This window comes from Monodelphis domestica, chromosome 1 (assembly GCF_027887165.1).
Source record: "Monodelphis domestica isolate mMonDom1 chromosome 1, mMonDom1.pri, whole genome shotgun sequence".
In the NCBI taxonomy this organism is placed as follows: Eukaryota; Metazoa; Chordata; class Mammalia; order Didelphimorphia; family Didelphidae; genus Monodelphis; species Monodelphis domestica.
The window spans coordinates 79,224,016-79,245,196 of NC_077227.1; the positions used below are offsets into that span (position 1 = coordinate 79,224,016).

At 40.3% G+C, this 21,181-nt stretch overlaps 1 pseudogene; it reads right to left on the minus strand.

The window, feature by feature from the left end:
- Positions 1-254: 254 nt before the first annotated feature.
- LOC100022435 (max-like protein X) lies at positions 255-19,221 on the minus strand (annotated as a pseudogene).
- Between the last annotated feature and the right edge of the window lie 1,960 nt (positions 19,222-21,181).

Genomic DNA, 21,181 nt, shown 5'->3' on the forward strand with positions numbered 1-21,181 from the left:
CAACTAGTAGCTTCCAAATAAATACTTGTCCTGAGTTTTAATTGGAAGTTTAGAAAGATGTCAGAAGTGATTTCTAAGGGACAAATCCGATGGCCCCTAGAACTCCCACAGGTTTGAATGGGTTTGTGTAATAGTTGACAAAATAAATTAGTCAGAAGCAAACAAAGCAAATGTTCTATTTGAGACATCAGAACCAGCACCCAACCAGCCCCCTGGTTCCACTCTTCCAGCAGTGTTGGCTGAAAGGCAAGCAGTCAGTACAGCTGTTTTTTCAAGTAGTGCAGCACCCTGGTAACAATCTCTTGGAGGGTCTGGGGTTTACAATGCTCTTCAATCTAGCTGAAGGCACAAGCTGACAGCTCCTGGAAACTGGCCACAGAAATGGAGGCATTGAAGGACTGAACCAAAGAGTCCATAATGCCTTGGAGCACATCGAACTTGACCTGGTCAGAGACCTGATCCTCCCCTTCATGAGGGTCATCTTGGTGTACCCTCACAATCTGCTCATAGTTCACTTTCATGATTTTCAGATCCATAATATCCTAGCATAGCATAGATAGTTCCTCTTCCTGTTTCTTCTTCTTTTTAGGCAAGAACTGGATATAATCAATGGTCCTCTGCAGGACAATGGCCTTGCTAAACTTCTGGGGGCCAGTGAAGAAACCTTGCTGCTGACAGGTGGGGACAATGGCCTGGAGGTCATTGCAGTGTCTCTTAATGGTGCCTCTTCTGTTCTGCTTGTGTGGGCTCTGCGCCTCCTGTCCTTATATGACACCTTGTAGGGTTCTTGTTGGTAATCACTGTCATCATCTGTGTTGGGAACTGAGGAAGCACTGATGGAGCCCATGCTGTTGGCTCTGGACACTACACTCCCCTTTCCTTTCTACAAAGAGTCCCAGGTCCAGGCTCTTGTCACTTTAGGTGTCCTCCACACACGGTCTGCTCCCTAGGCTCCCCACTTGTCTCCACAGCCCACAGCCCTGAGCCCCTGTGGGAGAAGCAAGGAGAACTGGGGTGGGGGTGGGGGACTGGGAGAAACCCCGGCTCTCCTGCTCCTCCTGCCTGCATATGCATGACCTGCCCTCTCCTTCTCAGTGTGTGTGCCCAAGGGGCTTGCCTTGACCCAGGGGTCCTTCAGAGAGGGCCCGCTCTGTCATTGTCAGACTGTCCAAACTCTTATTTCATCTTTAAAATGAGGGGTTGGAATAAATGACATAAATGACTTCTAAGGCTTCCTTCCTTCTTTCCTTCGTTCCTTCCTTCATTCCTTCGTTCCTTCCTTTGTTCCTTCCTTTGTTTCTTCCTTCGTTCCTTCGTTCCTTCGTTCCTTCGTTCCTTCCTTCCTTCCTTCCTTCCTTCCTTCCTTCCTTCCTTCCTTCCTTCCTTCCTTCCTTCCATGGCAGTTAAAAGAGTTGAGGTTGTAAACTATAGTGAGTAAAATAGTGGAAGATACATATAAGAGTGGGTGAGTAAATTTGTGACTGCAGAAAATATGTTTTCACTACAGTGTCTTGTTTAAAATCAAATATAAGGTGGTCACCAGGGAAATATTCCCAATTATGAATATACCCAAGTCAACTGGGTTTTATAGAGACTTTAATAATACAATGAGTAATTAAAGAAAGAGAGAAAGAGTAAGAAAGGAATAAGTATGAAGGGCCTTAAGCTAACATGGTCTAGACCTGAGTCTTAAGAGAGAGAGAGATCAGTCAGTCAGTCTTTTATCACTCACCACAAGGTCTGTCTAAGCAAGAATTCTAGTGACACCAGGCCAGCTCCATCTCAGCTGACTTCACCAGAGAGAGTTCCAGCCAGAGTCCTCCTTAAACAGCCTTCCAGCCAGAGACTGTTCCAAAGGGCCTCTCTCCAGAGCCTCCAGAGGGACAGAGTCCCCTCAGAGGAGCTCCAGTGAGACCTCCTTAGAGATTGTCCTCCAAGAGCTTCCCTTCTCCAGGCCTCTCTCAAGAGATTCTTCCCAGGCGATCCTCATCAGAGATCCTCCAAAAGGATTTTTTTTCAAGAGATTCTGCTTTTTCTTATATAGGGGTTTTTCTCCTATGTCACCTCCCCTAAGTCCTTACATCTACCAATCACAGTAGACGTTTTCCAAAGGACAACCCATTCTAAAACACTGCTGGGTCAACTAATCCCCTCAGTAAGTCTGAACCATAGAAAACACAGCTGAGTCGACTAATCCCCTCAAGAGAAAACCTCTAAGTAAGTTTTCACCTCTTTGCTCCTGGCAAGTTTACAAGTTGCCCAACCTTTATAGGTACCTAGCATCCCATTGTATCAATTCTAAAAACAGGCATGGCTCAAAAAACTCCCTGCCTCATCATAAGCATGGGTCCAAGTACTTTCATTGTTTAGCAAGGAGTTTTCTCCCCTAAAGCAGTCTTAAGTATGGGTGGAGTAGAAGTCCTCCCATTTCTGATGCTGGCGAGTTCTCACAGTCAAAATGGGGAATGTTCCCAGTAGGGAATTGTTCCAATTGAGAATTCCCCATTGGGGAAAATTTTTAACATTCACAAGTCTGAGAAATTTGAAGATTTACCCTTCCTCCCTCCCTCCCTCCCTCCCTCCCTCCATTCCTTCCTTCCTCTTCCTCCCTTCCTCTTCCTTCCTTCCTTCCTTCCTTCCTTCCTTCCTTCCTTCCTTCCTTCCTTCCTTCCTTCCTTCCTTCCTTCCTTCCTTCCTTCCTTCCTTCCTTCCTTCCTTCCTTCCTTCCTTCCTTCCTTCCTTCCTTCCTTCCTTCCTCTCTCCCTCCCTCCTTCCCTCCCTTCCGTCCTTCCCTCCCTTCCATCCTTCCCTCCCCTGCCCTGCACTACCCTGCCCTTCCACCTTAGAATCAATACTATGTATTGGTTCTAAGGCAGAAGAGTGGCAAGGGCTAGGCAGTGGGGGTTAAGTGATTTGCCCAGAGTTACACAGCTAGGAAGTGTCTGAGATCAAATTTGGACCCAAGACCTCCCACCTCTAAGCCCGGCTTTCAATCCACTGAGTTTCCCAGATGCCCCTTTAAGGCTTTTTATAGCTATAATATTCTATAGTTCTACCAATCAATCACTCAATCCAGAAACATTTATTAAGCCCCTACTTAGTGCCAGGAACTATGTTAGGTACTGGGAATACAAATACAAAGATGAAAAGCAATCCCTATTCATAAGTAGATTGAATTCTGACAGAAACCACAAATAAATATGCATGTATATATATACAGCATACATACATGTATATTCCATATACACATACACGCATGTAGACATGTGTATATGTATATGTACATACATATCTATAACAGAATAAATAAATAAAGATAAATTCAAAATTGGCACAAGATAGTTTGGTAGGAAAGGCACTAGCATTGGGGGTGGATCAGGAAGGGCTTCATGGACAAGGTAGAACTTGGTTTATGGCTCAAAAGAAAAATTCTACAAGGCATGGGGGAGGGAGGGAAAGCATTCAAGTACAGGGGATGGCTAGTGCAAAGATACAGAGGCAGAAGGTGGAATACAGTCTGTGTGAGAAAGGGAGAGAAGACTGATCCAGCTGGACTTGAGCGTAGTATGGGGAATAATATCTAAGGAAGCTGGAAAGCTATATCAAGGCCAGTTTGTTAAGGAGGAGTCTAAATTTGATCCTGAATACATTAGGGAGCCACTGGAACTTATAGAGCAGGGGAGTGACAAACTTAATTCTGTGCTTAAGGAAATCACTTTAGCAGCTATGTGGAGAATAGACTAGAGTGTGAAAACTTGAGACATGGGACCAATTAGGAGTTTGTTGCATTAACCTAGACAATAAGAGATAAGGGCTTGAATTTAAGATGGTTGTGAGCATGGAGGAGTCAGAAAGATACTGTGGATGTTGAAAAGACAAGACTTAGCTATGTGGAATGTGAGAAAGTGAGAAGTCTAAGATAAAGCTGAGGTTGCATTAGGTGGGGTGGCTGGGAGGATGATTGGTATAAGATGATACATAGAGAATTAATATATGCTTCTACCCTCATTGTGACAAGGAAATCACTTTTAAAAGACATATATATTAATTTAAGGTCGCCAAGGAATTCAGCTATGTAATTACTAAATGAAAACTCAAGTCAGCCGTCAGCCTTTTATAGAGTTTAATTACAAACAGGAGGAAGAAAGGAATTAGAGAGAGAGAGAGAGAGGGAGAGAGAAAGGGGAGAGAAGGGAATAGGGCTTAAATACCCCCTCTGTTTAGGCTGGGCCAAAAGGCCCAAGCCCTTAGATAGCTGGGGCAAAGAAAAGAGATCAGTCCCTATTACTCATGTGACCAAAATGGAGAAACAGTCTCAAAGGCCCCCACCTTCAGCTTCCTTCAGAGCAAGCTTCTCAGAGCACACTCCAACCACTCAGACCAACTCCTCAACCACCCCCCTGAGTCTTCAGACCCTCCTATCTTTTAGGAAACCATCCAAGTTCCCTCCCCTCAGTTCTCACATCTACCAATCACTGTCCATCAATTTCCCTGTGCCAATGGAGGCTCTAGCTTAACCCAGGACCGCCCAGAGGTCTCTGGCTTTGCACATGTCTGTTGAAGGTCATATTTTCAAATAATTAAATCTTTGATCCTTTGCTACAGCCCTTCCTAAATCCTGTTAACCTGAGTAGGGTAGAGATTGGAATAATTAAATTTTGATCTATGCTGCAGCCCTTCCTCAATCCTGTTAGGACTGAGTAGGGTGGAGATTGATTCCAAGTATCTCCATTGTATCAATTCCAAAATCAATCATGACTCAAAGAAATTCCTGTTCTATGCTTAAGCATAGGTCAAAGTCCTTTCCATTGTTCAGCAAAAGGTTTCTGTCTTAAAGTAATCTTAAGAAGGGAGGAGGAGGAACCTCCCATGCCAATGGGGTTCACATTCCAATAGACTATCAGTAAGAAATTTTCCAAGTATGAAATATCCCAATGGTGAAATTTCCAACATTTATAAGTCTAAGGAATTTTAAGGTTTACATCATGGAGTCTATAGTGTAGATGGAGCAATGACAAACATCACTGAGTCCTCGCTCTCTATGGGAGAAAGCATGAAAAAGTGGGGCCAGCCAGTACCCAAGATTACTGAAGGGGCAAAATAAGTCATTTCAGGTAAACAGAAAACTGGCTGGACCCTAAAACCAGGAATTCACTGAAGCAGTGAAGGCTCAGAAGGAATTTTGCATAAAGGTTTAGAACCCAAAGGTCCAAAGCTGGGAAGGGGGCTGCATGGATCCAGGAAGATCAGGAAAATGCCATGGAGGAGAAGAGAATCTAAAGTCTTCGTGAATGATAGATTATCTTGACTGCACACCACCAAATTTTTGGAGGATTGGTGGCATGACAACCAACACCTCCTCGTCTTAGTTTCTGCAGTATAGTAGTGGACTTGAATGAGTTCACAAACATCCGGTATCTATACAAAAACCCATAAAGCAAAATAGACTAGTAGGAAGGATATGAACACGAGAGATGTAGAACCAAAGAGCTATGACAGGTCTGAGAGCTCAGATGGATTGTATCCTGGAGTGGGAGGGAGATAGGGAAAATATCCCAGAGGAAGGAAAGCTTGAGTTTGGGAAGGATGTCCCACAGTCAGAGACTGAAAAGAGATTCCAAATGAATGGTTTAATCAAAGATGTGAAGGCCAAGAAATGTTTGTCCTCCAATGCCGAGATCTTGCTAGCAGGAAGAAATGGTGTGGTGAGTGATGCCTTCCCACCACTTCCCTCAGACATTCTAAATGACTACCACCAGCTCTGTTTGGACAGATAGAAGCTGGGCCCAGAGGCATTTTAGGCTGTGTATAATGCATTCATGTGCTCAGCTATTGGGAGAGTAGTGGGCATTTTCTCCACCATTTCCTCCTTCCTAAGTCTTGCTCTTGTAGGTTCCCAGATGAATGGACACAACCCTAAGTTTTAGAGGATAATAGTTACCAGCTCTTTGCGTACTGACAACATACATGTTGAGTATCACAGACAAGACGCTATCCCCAATTTCCTGAACCTTTTGTTTGTTATAAAGGCAGCTTGGGAAGTGAATAGAGAACTGGACCTAAAACCAGGCTGAGTTCAAGTTCTGCCTCTGACACAAATACTAATTATGTGACATTAGACAAGCCCCTTGACTTCTCAACACTCTAAGCAATGTGCTTTCTAAGACTGTAAATCACAGATTAGGGGTTGCATTGGAAGAAGGAAAATCCTTACCTAAGAGTTCTCTGTTCCAATAGACTCACAGGTCCAGTTCTTATTCCCATCTGTATGTCACAGCCTTAACTCATAGGATCTTGGGACAGTGTTGCTAAAATATATATATAATTTCTACAGATGTAGCCTTTTCATCACTTCTCTTAATATTTTTCTTGGGAAGGTATTTGAATTAAAATGTAGTTTCCTATCTTTCAGAATAACAGCAAACATAATATTAAGCACTTACTGTGTGTGCTGAGCATCATGCTAGGTGCTGAGAGAGATACAAAGTCTATAAAAGAAATACCATCCCTTCCCTCAAGAAGCTTACAGTCTAGTGGGGTATAAGACAGCAATATACATAGCAATAATATACAAAATATACTTCTGAGTAAGGCTTGAAGCTTTGGGGATTAAACTGTTTAGTCTGTTGGTAGATACACAATTCTTATTTACGAAAATTTGATATAGGATAATCTGAAATCTCAAATAAAAAAGATTCACACATGTGGATGAACCCCTTTTGAGGGATTTTCTACATTTTAACATGTTTTCATTCTAAGAGGGAGATGGCCTCTTTGGAAAATAGTTTCTAAGAATCGCTGTCAAACAAGCCAAACTGTTTATGTTGTAGGTTGGAGGGGCAACTTTTTTTTTCAACTTCTATCCGGGTAGCTATATTTACAATATTTACTATTGTTATGATTAAAATTATTTTGAGAGACTGGTTTTTGGATGAGAGCATACATTTATTGACTATATCATATTTATCAGTTAAAGCAACATCATAACTGATAAGTGATACAGATTATCATGGTTCTATCAGGGACCAGGGACAACCTGAGCTGGGTCAGGCAGTTAAATAGATTTTTAGGAGTTCATTATTCAGTCCCTCCCTTAACCATTCCAAGATATCTTTAATTAGTGATACTTAATTAAGAGGTGGTTTAACCTCTCCATCCCTCCCTATCCTCATAGGTGGGCAGGTCTTGACAGGAGGAAAATAACCATTGTCTCCTTTATTAACCAAATTCTGTTAAAAAGGAAGACATTCCTTGGGATTCCCAAGGAAAAAGAAAATGCAAAAAGCAGGAGACTAGGTGGTCTCTCTGACCCAGATCCCAGACATAGGAATATACAGTAATTCTCCCTAAAATCTAGGAATTAATTCAGCATATTTTAAGGGTAAAATTTTGGGTTGAGACTGAATATATTATTTATGGTCGCCAGGGATTTAAGTTCTAAATCCCAATGAAAAATTCAAGTCAGAATGGAATTTGATGGTGGTTTATTTACAATAGATGGAAGAAATTAAGAAGAAGGAGAATGAGGGAAAAGGGAAATGATCTACTCTGGCCTGGCCTGAGCCAGGGGGAATTCAGAGGCCTCTCAGCCAAGGGGCCTTTCCAGAAGATTAAATATAGCTGGGCTTCCAGCTAGGAGGCCTCCTCCAAGATGAGGGACCTCTTGGAGACTTGAACCTTTAGAAGGGTCAAGGGAAAGGGAGTCAGCCTTAATATTCACCTTGTGGTCCTCTAAGGGAAGCAGTCTCAGGACCCATGCTTCAGAGTTCCTCCAAATCAAGTTTTACCACCCAAGTCCACAAAAGCCACAAAAAGCCCCTCTCACAGGAAGTGATGCAAAATATAAAGGCAGTTCTTTACATTACTTCCTGTGTCTCATATGTACCAATGGTGGCTTAAGCTTTGCTTGGGACAACCCAGGGGGTCAGTCAGTTATTTCTGATTTGTCACTTGCTAGCACATGCCGGTCATAGACCTTCCTCCCCCACACCCAATCCTTAAGTGGGGGTTTATACATTTCTAGTTGCTAGAATTCTAAAAACAAAGCAGGGTGGAGTAAAACTAAAATTCACACATATGAAAAATAAATTTGCACACTATGATGCCATGTTCATTCTTTGATCCTCATTCCCCACACTGATACATGCATATTTGAAAAGGCAACTGTGCTATACCTGGCTACACTTCCCTCATCCCCCACAACTCTAAGCATCCCTTCCTTCTCTCATAATGAATGACCTGGGGTTCAAGTTCTCTTTACCTCCTCATCTAGAATCCTAATGGATCCCAAAGCAGTATTTCTTGCTGTTCCTTGATTCCTGCCTGAAATAACTAGACTCAGGTGTTCTGTGTGACAAAGGGCTGGAAGCAGTGGAAATTTGGGTCATGTTGCAATGGTTGGCTGATGGAGGATGTCTCAGATACTCCTTTTCCTTGAAGAGGAGAATATCATGTTCCTTTTTTCTTTTAACATAAGGATAGTCATATAGCTCCCCACTATTATTGTGGAGAATCAGGTATAGGTAGGGTTGTTGTGGGGTATAGAGTTGAACCCCTGGGGTTCGGGAAGGATACCTTTTGCAAGAATGTAAGACTCTGAAACTTGGCTTAAAAATAAAAAGAGAAATTGATTAATTTGGAACGTAATGTTGAATCTGACCAGGAGGCAGCATAAGTGGAAACCTGCCTCCTAGGTGGAACAGCATGGGTGAAAAACGGCTCCTTGGGAGGACATAAACACAGTAAGAATGGAACAACCTGGAGGGTTGTGTTACAAGGGAATCACTTTAAAAGACTGATATATATTAATTTAAGGTCGCCAAGGAATCAGCTATGTAATTCCTAAATGAAAACTTAGGTCAGCCATCAATCTTTTATGGAGTTTAATTACAATAGGAGGAAGTAATTAGAGATAGAGAGAGAGAAAAGGGAGAGAAGGAAATAGGGCTTAAATACCCCTTCTGTTTAGGCTGGGCCAAAAGGCCCAAGCCCTTAGATAGCTGGGGCAAAGAAAAGAGATCAGTCCCTATTACTCACGTGACCAAAATGGAGAAACAGTCTCAGAGGCCCCCACCTTCAGCTTCCTCCAGAGCAAGCTTCTCCGAGCCCACACGAACCACACCGACCAACTACTCAACCCTCCCCCAGTCTTCAGACCCTCCTATCTTTTAGGAAACCATCCAAGTTCCTCCCCTCAGTTCTCCCATCTACCAATCACTGTTCATCAATTTCCCTGTGCCAATGGAGGCTCTAGCTTAACCCAGGACTGCCCAGAGGTTTCTGGCTTTTGCACATGTCTGTTGAAGGTCATATTTTCAAATGATTAAATCTTTGCTCTTTTGCTACAGCCCTTTCTAAATCCTGTTAACCCGAGTATGGTAGAGATTGGAATAATTAAATTTTGATCTAGGCTGCAGCCCTTCCTCAATCCTGTTAGGACTGAGTAGGGTGGAGATTTATTCCAAGTATCTCCATTGTATCAATTCTAAAATCAATCATGACTCAAAGAAATTCCTGTTCTATGCTTAAGCATAGGTCAAAGTCCTTTCCATTGTTCAGCAAAAGGTTTCTGTCCTAAAGTAATCTTAAGAAGGGAAGAGAAGGAACCTCCCATGCCAATGGGGTTCCCATTCCAATAGACTATCAGTAAGAAATTTTCCAAGTATGAAATATCCCAATGGTGAAATTTCCAACATTTATAAGTCTAAGGAATTTTGAGGTTTACAATCCCCCCTGATGATCATTGGGAGACTAGTCTCCCCATTGATCATTTAACATAATCATTTTGTAGTTCTAAATTCACTTCTAACTAAAGATATACACAATATTCAATTTTCTAGGAGAAATTAGAATAGTGAGAGAGGAAATAGAAAAGAAAAGAAAGCAAAACCAATGTTTGCTAGGCGCATTGACAGAAAGCCAAATTAGGGGCAGTCCATTTTGGCATAAATGTTACAATAAATGTTCAATCAAAAGTTCAGTCCAATCAATCACATCCAAAGTTCATTCTTGATCTTCTTGATGAAGTGTAGGTTTTCGGCATCTTTCTGCAACAGTTCATTCTCTGGATATAAAAGTTTCAAGCTTCTTTCTTGAAGATCTTTTCTCGAACAAAATCAAAATCTTTGAATGTTTTATAAAAGTAAAATCTTAAACAAAATTCTTGGATTTTTTTAAAAATTCAATTCAAAAAATTCTTAGATTTTAAATTAAAATACAATCCCCCCTGAAGTAAGCATTTAAAAAAAATATCAAGTTTAGCTCAGAATGCAATGTTCAGTTATGGGGGTGTATGTGTCAATTATCAAAAGGATAGAAAAATAATCAAAAACATAAGAAAAATTCAAAATAGACCTTGTATAGGTCCAGTTTAAAGTAATTTCTATCCCACAAGTATGTAGGACAGAATGCAGTAATATTTCACTTAGCCATTTGTAGCCAAGACTACAGGAAGTTGCCATAATATAAGAAGGAAAGAATTAGAATTCTATTTTGATGGGGAAATGTCATTCCCTTGTCTGATTTTTTTCCTTCAGAGATATAGGGAGCCAGCATGATAGTCAAGCCTTTGTACTTGTTTGAGTACTTCGAAAAGAGTGTAGATACAAGGAAGTCCTACGACTTAAACATAAGTTAAGCGTCGCAACCTCGAGTCTCACTTTAATATTTCATGTGTGCTCTATTGGCACTATTCAGGTTTAGTCTGTGCTCCTTGTTTTTATCCCTTTTCCTGGAATCAGACACAAACATTAATCACAGTCCTATAATATTTTATCAATAAATGGCAGGTTCCCATAGTTTAAAGCTTTTAGGCATGTATTGATATTATAGCAAGAGTATATATATTAACTTGTATTACTGCAGGGAAAAAATATTAATATTAATTATGTGTACCTTCAGTACAAAAAATGAGAAAAAAATCAAATATTCTTATCAAAAAATAAAAGAAAAGAAATAAGAAAAAATAAGAAAAAAAATCAGTAATTCAATATATTCTTGAAAAAAAAACAGCATCCATTTGTCTATGGATTATTATCTCCAATTCATATGATAAGATAGAGTCACAATTCATATGATAGGATAGAGTCAATCAGTCTCAGCAGAAGATGCTTTCTTCACATGTGAGCAGTGATTCCAAGAGTCTCTTTCTCCAATCTTGATAGATGTTGGAGTAGTTAATAATATTTGGAATGGTCCTTCCCATGAAGGTTCAGTTGCTCCAGTTCGCTTGAAATTCTTGATATAAACTTTATCTCCTGGGTTCAGGTCATGCAGAGAAAAGTCTAATGGTCCAGCTTGTACTGCAGCTCTGGATTCATGAAGTTCATGTAGTTTGTGCTGTAACTCCTGTATATAGGAAGCAATAGTAATATCTCCCCCTAATAGCGATGTATAAGCCGGGGAGAAAGGCTTAGCCTGTATAGGTGGATGTCCAAAAAGCATCTCAAATGGTGAAATATGTAAGTCTCCTCTAGGCCTGCTTCTAAGATAAAATAGGGCCAGAGGGAGAATTTCAGGCCATTTTAAATGGGTCTCAGTGCATAATTTGCCAATCATAGTCTTAAGTTCTTTATTCATCCTCTCCACTTGGCCTGAGCTCTGGGGGTGATATGGAACATGGAATTTTGGAGTTATCCCCAAGCAAGAATATATTTGATTTAAGACAGAATCGGTAAAATGACTCCCTCTATCAGAGTCAATACGTGCTGGTAGGCCAAAACAAGGAATAATTTCTTTTAAAAGTATCTTTGCAACAAAATCTGCTGTGGCTCGGGTCATAGGAAATGCTTCCGGCCATCTGGTTAGTTGATCTACAATTACTAGACAAAATTTATAACGTCCAGCCTTTGGCATTGTTATGAAATCTATCTGTAGATGTTCAAAAGGTGTGTAAGCCAGAGGACGTCCCCCAAAGGCTTTTCCACGATATGCATGTTGGTTATATGCCTGGCAAATAGGGCAGGCTGAACATACTTTAGAGGCTACAGTAGTTATACCAGGGGCTATCCATACTCTCTTGACAGAGTCCACGATGCCCTGGGTGCCAAAATGACCATTTTTATGAATAGATTGGCAAATTTGGTTATAGAAACTTCTAGGGAGCAGGGGTTTTCCTTCAGATGACACCCATACTCCATTAATTTGTTTTGCTTTAAATTTTTGTTTCCATTTTTCTACTTCCTTTTCATTATAGGAAAGTGATAAATTTAAATTATCAGTGGTTGTTAATGTTAAAATTAATCCAGGTCCTTCTATGGCTGCTAGTTTTGCAGCGGCATCTGCTCGGTCATTTCCTCTAGAGACAGGGTCAGAGCCACCTGTATGGGCAGAGCAATGAACTACAGCTAGGGCTTTAGGCAGTTTGAGAGCAGAAAGAACTTCATTAATAATTTCTGCATTAGCTATGGATTTTCCAGCTGAGGTTAAAAATCCTCTTTGGAGCCATAGCATCCCGACTGAGTGACAAATGCCGAAAGCATATCTAGAATCCGTATAAATTGTTGCCTTTTTATCCTTGGCAATTATACAAGCTTGTTTTAGAGCTATGAGTTCTGCTCCTTGAGCGCTAATGTTAGAAGGTAGTGAAGCTGACCATTCAGTGGCAAATTCTGAGACTACGGCAGCTCCAGTGTAACGTATGCCATCCCTCATAAAAGAGGAACCATCGGTAAATAAAATCAGATCTGCATTGTCTAAGGGAGTGTCCAAGAGATTATCTCGAGGCTTTTCTGCCATGGACACGAATGTTTCACAGTTATGTAATGGTTCTCCTGAAGTGGGTAAATCTGGAAGCAAGGTGGCAGGGTTAAGAGTTGAACAGTGTTTCAAGGTAATATTTTCACTATTTAATAAGGTTATTTCATACCTTGTAATTCTCTGATCCGAGAATGCCTGTGTTCTATGTTTTACCAATAATGCTTCAATCTCATGTGGGCACATTATTGTTAATGGACATCCCAATACTAAATCAATGGTTTTTGTTACTAGTAAGGCTGTAGCAGCTATTCCTCTAAGGCATGGTGGTGCTCCTGCTGCTACTGGGTCTAGTTGGGCAGAATAATAAGCAATTGGGCGCTGAGAAGGTCCCAAAGTCTGAGTTAACACACCAGAGGCTACTCCTCTTCGCTCATGCACATATAAAGTAAATGGCTTGTTGTAATCTGGGATGCCTAGAGCAGGGGCAGACATGATAGCCTTTTTCAGATCTGATAGAGCTGACAAGTGTTCAGGCTCTAATTTGAGCGGTTCAGGAACCGAAACCTTTGTTAATGCTATAAGGGGTTTAGTGATTTCCCCATAGCAAGGAATCCATTGTCTACAAAACCCTGTTGCTCCTAAAATTGCTCTCAGCTGTTTCTTAGTGGTAGGAGCACTCAATTTTTGAATGTTCTCAATTCGTTTTGGAGAAATATAACGAGCACCCGCAGTCAAGATGAATCCCAAATATTCTACTTTTTGGAGACACCATTGAACTTTATCCTTAGAGATTTTATGTCCTCTTTTGTGCAATTCCAAAAGAAGGTGTTTGCTATCTTCTTGACATGTTTTTGCATCTGTTGAAGCCAAGAGTAGATCATCTACATATTTGATTAATTTGCTATTTTTAAATGTTATATTGTCTGTGTCTTGGCTCAAAATTTGCTCAAACAAGCTCGGACTTTCGACATAACCCTGTGGCAGCCGACACCAGGTATATTGTGATCCCTTCCACGTGAAAGCAAAAATATGCCTGGAGTTTTCATGTATTGGTATGGAAAAGAAAGCTGAACACAAGTCTACTACTGTAAAGTATGTAGCTGTGCTAGGAATAGATGAAATAATAGTATGTATGTTAGAAACTACAGAGTGTCTCTATAACGTGATTATTCACTGCCCTTAGATCCTGTATGAATCTATAGATGTGCTTGCCATCGGGCCCTTTTTTTGGTTTTTTAATTGGCAGGATGGGCGTGTTGTATTCAGATTTGCAAGGGATTATTATTCCCTGTTCTATTAATGAGTTAATAACTGGTGTAATACCCTCAATTGCCTCCTTTGAGAGGGGATACTGAGGGATAGAAGGAGGTGGGCTAGATTTAGTTTTTATCTGCACAGGAACAGCAGATTTAAGTAAGCCTACATCAGAAGAAGATGTGGCCCAAAGAGACTCCGGTATATCTTTAGGTATTTCAAAAATGGAAGGTTCTTTTGCCTCCTGGTTTTCCGAGAGAAGTACAGGGAGTAAATTTAAAGATTCCTCTGGTACTTCAAATGATAATGAGCCATCTGGGGAGCAGGTTATTGTGGCTCTGAGTTTGCATAGAAGGTCCCTCCCCAGCAAATTTAAAGGGGAGTCAGGCATCAAAAGGAAGGAGTGTTGTACCTCTAGGGGTCCTACAGACACCATTCTAGGAGGAAGTCTTTTAACTCTTTGGGTTATTCCTGATACTCCCATTACATTCTCTGAGCCAATAGAATAACATTGTAAATCAGGTGTTCTCTTTAATACAGACCAGGAAGCTCCGGTGTCTAATAGACAATCATAATAGGTGTTACCCACCTTTAAGGTAACATGGGGTTCATTAGTATGGGGAGGGCAGTGGATTGGGACAAGGGGTAGTAGGACATCAGGGTCTGGGAAATCAAAGGTTGTATCCTCTGATTCCTGTGCCCCAGCCCCCCCCCCCGGGCACCATCATTGTGTTTGGGATATTCCTTGGGCACCCCCCTGAAGGGCACCTCTCTGAGGGTTATTAGTACCTCGAGTAATTTTTGGACGAGCGCCATTTCTCATATATTGTTGAGTATTATCATTAAAATTTTCTTCAATTTGAGCATTGTCATTAATTTCCCAATTCCTATTTCTATAATTCTGGTCTCTAAAGTTCTTATTTCTATATTCATTATAGTTATTTCCATAGTCATTATTATAATTTCTAGAATTCTGGTTTCTATAACCATTATCATAATTTCTATAGTTATTATTTCTAAAACTATTATTAAACTGTGTATTCCTTCCAAACATCTTAAGAAAGGTTCTACATTCCATCATTTTGTGGCCCTTCTTCTCACAGAAGTGGCAAGTAATGGATTGATAATTGGATTTCTGGAGAGGGGCAATTGTCGTTGGTTCATTATCATGCCCACTTTCTAATTTAGTTATCCTATCTATTACACATCTCATTTTTTTCTTCATTTCCTCCATGTCATCATTATTTTCTTCCTCCTTTTCCTTGTTTCCCTTTAAAACATATATAGCTGTTTTTCGCAATTCTTCAAGGTCCATATCTGACCATCTTGGGCATTGTGTTTTAAAATAATTTTTAATTACTTTGCAAGAATTGTTTACAAAGATTCTTCTAACTTGTCTTAAACTATTCTCTTTAGTTAAGTCCCAATCTAAGTATCTGTCCCCAAACTCGATAATTCTGTCCATAAATCTGGAGGGTGTTTCGTCTTCCTTTTGTTTAATTTTTTCCAGTTCCATCCACTTATCTGTACTGTCTGCACATTCCTTCATGGCCGTGAGGATGGCCTCTCTACAACAGTATAGTTGTAGATAATCCTCAGGATTGTTATAGTCCCATTCGGGATCCTGAGATGGCCAATGTGCTGCATTACGCCCCCGGGTTTTGTTGACATGAGCAATTATTTTATTTTTTTCACGTTCACTTAAAAAAGCCTGGAGTAAGCTCTCAACGTCCTTGTAAGACGGATTATACTGAAAAAAATATGTCTCCCATCTTTTTTGTTACTAGAAAAGGATCTTGTTCATATGTGGGGATATTTCGTGTAAATTCATTTATTTCTTGGGGAGTAAACGGTATCCTATGTCTTAAAGTCACCACATCCCCATTCCGTCCTATTTCAGGTACTTCTCTTAGAGGAAACAGGCCTCTAGTTGAATTTTGCACCTGTGGGTCAGTTTGACAAGGACAGGTTTCTCTAGGAGGACAAGATCTCCCTTGCATTGGAATTTGGTTTTCTGTAGGAGAAGGAACATGAGAAGCTGGGATTGCAGGGGAAGGGTTTTGGGGATTAAATTCAGACAAGATTTGCACTACACGAGAGAAGCAGTCTGTTAACTGGGCTATAGGGAAGGTGTTTTCCATCTCTATTTCAGGGAAGGAAATTTCCTCATTCAAAGGTTCAGAAACAGGTCTGTTTCTGGTAGAGTGGTTGTTTGCCAATTGATCCTGTAAGAAACTTTTTAGATCTTCTAATTGGGCTTGCATTTTATCCTCAATTTTTCCTATTTTATCTTCCATATTTCCCATTTTATCCTCAATATTTCCTATTTTATTCTCAATATTTCCTATTTTATCCTCAAGTTTTTCTATTTTATTCTCAATATTTCCTATTTTATCCTCAATTTTTTCTATTGTATCCTCAATTTTTTCTATTTTATCCTCAATATTTTCTATTTTATCCTCAATATTTTCTATTTTATCCTCATTTTTTTCTATTTTATCCTCAACATTTTCTATTTTATCCTCAATATTTTCTATTTTATCCTCATTTTGTTTTATTTTATCCTCATTTTGTTTTATTTTATCCTCAATTTTTTTTATTTTTTCATCTCTAAATATAGTATTGAGGAGTACAAAAATGACAGTACCTATTAATATAAAAATTTGGAGGTATCCTTCATTCCTCAATGCCCCTACTTCTTCAGCTGCCATATAATTGTCAAAGAATGTAGTACTCATTTTTATATATATATTTTGTAATTTCACAAAACACGTGGGGAGCAGGGCAAAGCAACAAACTTTCCACAGGTTTTTTTTTTTTCTAATGCAGGAAGTTGTTCCTTAAGGGAAAGGATATTTAGAAACAGCTCTTCCAGCCAGGACTTTAGAGTCCTGTTGCTGAGATTTAAAACAGCTGTTTTCTGTCTATCAGAGTCACACAGCTGGGAAGTATCTGAGGTCCGATTTGAACCCAGGACCTTCTGTCTCTAGGCCTGGCTCTCAATCCACTGAGCTACCCAGCTGTCCCTTAAGATTAAAGGGAAGAAAAAGAAAAAACTGCTGATTCCAATTTAACTTAAGGAGAAAAGAGAAAAAGTTTTTTATACTCACGTGTTCTAGCAGCTGTGTCTTTAAGCCAAGTTTTTTGTTAAAAAAAAAAAGGACTGGGTGGTGAGACGGTATAGTAAAAAGGCAAGGAATTTCAAAAGTTTTATTGAGAGGATTCTTTAGACTCCCGTGTGGTCAGCCACAATGTTACAAGGGAATCACTTTAAAAGACTGATATATATTAATTTAAGGTCACCAAGGAATCAGCTATGTAATTCCTAAATGAAAACTTAGGTCAGCCATCAATCTTTTATGGAGTTTAATTACAATAGGAGGAAGTAATTAGAGATAGAGAGAGAGAAAAGGGAGAGAAGGAAATAGGGCTTAAATACCCCTTCTGTTTAGGCTGGGCCAAAAGGCCCAAGCCCTTAGATAGCTGGGGCAAAGAAAAGAGATCAGTCCCTATTACTCACGTGACCAAAATGGAGAAACAGTCTCAGAGGCCCCCACCTTCAGCTTCCTCCAGAGCAAGCTTCTCCGAGCCCACACGAACCACACCGACCAACTACTCAACCCTCCCCCAGTCTTCAGACCCTCCTATCTTTTAGGAAACCATCCAAGTTCCTCCCCTCAGTTCTCCCATCTACCAATCACTGTTCATCAATTTCCCTGTGCCAATGGAGGCTCTAGCTTAACCCAGGACTGCCCAGAGGTTTCTGGCTTTTGCACATGTCTGTTGAAGGTCATATTTTCAAATGATTAAATCTTTGCTCTTTTGCTACAGCCCTTTCTAAATCCTGTTAACCCGAGTATGGTAGAGATTGGAATAATTAAATTTTGATCTAGGCTGCAGCCCTTCCTCAATCCTGTTAGGACTGAATAGGGTGGAGATTTATTCCAAGTATCTCCATTGTATCAATTCTAAAATCAATCATGACTCAAAGAAATTCCTGTTCTATGCTTAAGCATAGGTCAAAGTCCTTTCCATTGTTCAGCAAAAGGTTTCTGTCCTAAAGTAATCTTAAGAAGGGAAGAGAAGGAACCTCCCATGCCAATGGGGTTCCCATTCCAATAGACTATCAGTAAGAAATTTTCCAAGTATGAAATATCCCAATGGTGAAATTTCCAACATTTATAAGTCTAAGGAATTTTGAGGTTTACAGTTGCTCCCAGAATGCCTCAGTTCTGGGAGTTTTATATTCTTTTATAGCAGTGAGGAGGTGACTCTGGAACAGGGGTCCCCAAATTTTTTACACAGGGGGCCAGTTCACTGTCCCTCAGACCATTGGAGGGCTGGACTATTAAAAAAAAAACTATGAACAAATCCCTAGCACATATCTTATTTTAAAGTAAAAAACCAAAACAAAATGTGAACAAATACAATATTTAAAATAAAGAACAAGTAAATTTAAATCAACAAACTGACCAGTATTTCAATGGGAACTATGGTCATCCTGTGCTCCTCTTACTGACCACCAATGAAAGAGGTGCCCCTTCCAGAAGTATGGTGGGGCCTGGATAAATGGCCTCAGGGGGCTGTATGTGGCCCTCTGGCCATAGTTTGGGGACCCCAGCTCTAGAGCAAGGGGTTGGGGAGGAGGTTTGCCCGAGGGCATGGGGGTGGTTCTCAAGAGGATAATTGAATGGGGTGTGTCTCTTTGTCCATCTCAATTCAATGGGGCAATCAAAAGAGGGTAATCTTCAAGGTCAGATGTTTTAGGTTGGGAGACACAAATTTCCCTGATAATAGTTTGCCTGAGTTTTGGGGGATACAATGCCCATGCCAGGGTCACCCTTCTTGGATTTGGCTAGATGAAGGAAAAAAACACAAAATTATTAAGAGAAAAACAGCCATCAAGCCTCCCTCCCATCCTCACCATTGCCATACTCCTGCAAACCTGGAAGGTCTAATTTTCCCTTACCTGAATTGCCTCCCACAGTTCACGCAATTCTGTTCTTGAATAGGGATTTATAATGGTCCTCTCTCAGTAGCACTCTGATTCAGTCTTCTTGCTAGTCTTGCCTTTCCTGAGGCCCCCAGATGTTATCAAGCACCTCCTGCCATTTACTTGGTATTATTGTTGTACATATACTTTATTTACTAATCTGTCAGCATATTTAATTCCCTCAATAGAATGAAAACTCCTTGGCAATGATTGTTTCACTTCTGTATTTTATCTTACCTGACAAAGAATACAAATATTAACCCAACAAAATCATCCATGTTTCTGTATTTTTAAAAATAAAATCCAGGAAGAGCTAGAAAAAGAAATCTCATTCAAACTTACCACAGAATGTATTAAGTATCTGGGAATCCTTCTATCAAAACATACCAAGGACTTAAATGGATGCAACTACAAGACACTTTTTTTATAGAAATAAAGAAGACAAATAATTAGAGGCACTAATTGCTTATAGCTGCAAGATGTCAACAAAATAAAAATGGAGATATTGTCTAAATTAATTTACAGATTGGGAGTTGTCGACTTGAAATCTGGAGACCCCAAGTTTGCCCTTGTCTCATGAGAATTCCCCTGAGGGAGGTCTCAGACACACAGTTTCAGACTAAACAATAGGCCTTAAAGTACTTGGTAATCCTAGTTTAGGTGGGGATAGCTGACCTAATCAAATGTTGCCTACCTTTTTGTCTTAGTAGTTTCTCCCATTGTATCAAAGTCCTCTCCCAGGAAGCCCAGTCATTGGCTGGACTCTTCCCTTTTGCATCCATTGTAAAGCATCAGCCTCTCCCTGATAATCCTGTCTTGGGCTTCTCATTTCCTTGTAACTGTGGTAATGTCAATCAATCATACTTCCCTGTCCTTAGTTCCCCAAATGTTATATAAGTTTCCCAGATAATCTGGTGAAGTGTCTTCTCCCAGGGATACTTTCCCAGAGTCCCCAGGATATAGGCACTGTGTAGTCTTTGGTGCTCAGTTCTATGTAGTGGCCAATTATTGGACCTATCCCTCTCCTGATTAAAGATTCGGTTTTTCTGACTACTTTAGTAGTGTTTTTTCCCAAGTTAACATATGGAGGTCCCACCGAGATTCAAAGCTGTGTCTGCCAAGGCCACCTGCTAGCAGATTCCAGATGTGTGGTACCCATGGAAGACATTGAAGTTTCTATTGGGGTTTCAGTTTAGCAGGTTGGCTGGGTAAGTGACCATTCTTGAATAGAGAACTCAATCTTGTGTGTTAGGAAAAGTAAGCTACTCTTTAATTAGGAGGTGAAATGGGCAACCATAGTTCTATGAGGGCCCAGCAGACTCCTTAGTGGGACCACTGCTGTGGAATTTATGTCCATAAAATATGGAAAAGGTACCTGGGGGATTTTTGGAATATAAATGTGCTCATGTTTGGCAAAAGTTGCCTAACTCTGACCCTAAGCATTTTTTCTTTTTTTTGGCCAAAATGGAGTTCAATTCAACCTGATTCCAACCTCCATACTTGGCTATTTTTGGTTTGGTGTGTGTGTTTTGTGTATAAGTGAAGTAGTGTCCCTCCTGGAAGCAATGGTATAGTTCAAATGAGAGATGGCATAGCAGCGAGAAAGTATCTGTGTGGATGTTTGGCTGAAAACTTTGAATGGGAAACTGAGCTGGAGTGTTGGGCCCTAAGTTATTAAAACCAAAGTGTTTAGTCTAAGTTTTAGTAACTGTTTGGGACCAATCAAAATAGCGAAACGTTCCTCATGGCATGGTTATAAAACTTTTTGTGAGAAAAAGCTTCTCATGGAAGCTTGAGAACTTACGTTCTCCATTTCTTCTAGATTTTCTATATATTTTATTTTTAATGTATATCTTAGGTGGAGGCTTCTCTAATAATCTTAAAGGCTTGCAATTTAATGCTTAGCCAATAATGTCTAAAGTTGTACTAACAGTTGATTCCTCCCAAAGCTGAAAATACAGGAACTGGCCATCTGGATATAAGAGTATCCAACAGGAGACAAAAGAAGGTCCAGGATTCATAATGTTAAATTCTAATTGTAGCAGTCCACCCCTAGCTATGGCAAGGGAAACAGTTAGTATGTACAGATTGTCTTAGAAGAGAGCATGCTCAGTCTTGCGCTTGGCTAGGAAAGTCTCTGACCCTTGACCCCAGCTTCCCCCAGGTTAGGCGGGAAAACAGGTTTCTTTGTGTTCACCTGGTTAAGAGAAACCACACCTATTCCTTGTCGTTAACCAA